The following is a 1,296-nucleotide window of genomic DNA, read 5'->3' as shown; positions in this document are numbered from 1 at the left end:
AGATTTGCCTAATACAAGCCAATGTAGAAACTAAAAAATATTAGATGATTAATTGCTATGCTAAGAATGAAAATAGGGAGATTCAGTGATTATTGGGCAGCTGTTTGAGACTGGGTGGTTGAGAAGAGAATTTCTGAGAAGAAAACATTTAAACTGAGTTCTGAATGATAAGACAAAAGATCCAGGGAAGAGAATGCCGGGCAGAGGGAGCAGTATGTGCAAAGGCAGGAAGTAGAAAAGAGCTTGCTATGATAAGGAGCCAAAAGAAGCTAGAGAGGCTAGAATGAAGAAGAGCTTGTGTGTTGGGCAGAGTGGGATGTGGTGAAAGTAAAGGTTTAGTCATGATCTGGATGGGTATAGTTTTGTGAAGCAGAGCAAGGAATATGGATTTTCCTGGTACGATGAGAAATCACTGGAAGATACTAATCAGGAAGTGAATTATACTTTTCAAAGGTCACTCTTAAACTACTGGAATGTAGATTGTAACTGGGCAAGAAAGGAAGCAGGGAGATCCATTAGGAGAGACCATGGTGGTTGGGGTGAGAGTAAAAGCAGTGCAGATGGAGAAGAAAGCAGATGGATTTTGGTTGAAGCCCTGGTGGCATTATAGGGTAAGCACTGGACTGCTAACCATAATGCCCACAGTTCAAACCCACCAGCTGCTCACGGGAGGAAGTTGAGACTTTTTTGCACCTGTAAGATATACAGCTTCAGAAACCTTATACATGGTGCCTATGAGTTGGAAATGACTCAATGACAGTGAGAAAGTAGGTAGATGGTGATGTTATTAATTGAGATGGGGAAGATTGAGATAGGAACGGATTTAGGGATAGGAAATCTAGAGTTTTGTTCTGCCCAAGGTAAATTTGAGGATTTTTGTTTTTAACTTTTTATTGTGACTTGAGTGGTAGTTTATATAGCATATAATCATTTTATATTCAACATATACACTTTGTTTCATAACAATGATTGCCAGCCCCTCCGTGTACCAACAGTTAACAGTATTTACCTCTATTCACTGTATCTATTTCCGGCTTCCCTGTGTCTAGCCCTATCTTCATCTTTCCTCTGCTAACCTCCCTCTTGTTGTATATTGCCTACCCTGTCACCCATGTTAATATGTGTCAAAGATCAAAGACCACAGCCTTTGGTATGGATTGCATCTCAGTGTAAAGAAAACAAACATTTTTACCATTGGACCAGTAAACAACATTCTTATCAACGTAGAAAAGATTGAAGGTGTCAAAGACTTTATTCTTCTTGAATCAACTATCAACACTCATGGAAGCAGCAGTC

Source organism: Chrysochloris asiatica, unplaced genomic scaffold, assembly GCF_000296735.1.
Source record: "Chrysochloris asiatica unplaced genomic scaffold, ChrAsi1.0 scaffold00042, whole genome shotgun sequence".
NCBI lineage: Eukaryota > Metazoa > Chordata > Mammalia > Afrosoricida > Chrysochloridae > Chrysochloris > Chrysochloris asiatica.
This window is presented reverse-complemented; position numbering follows the sequence as displayed.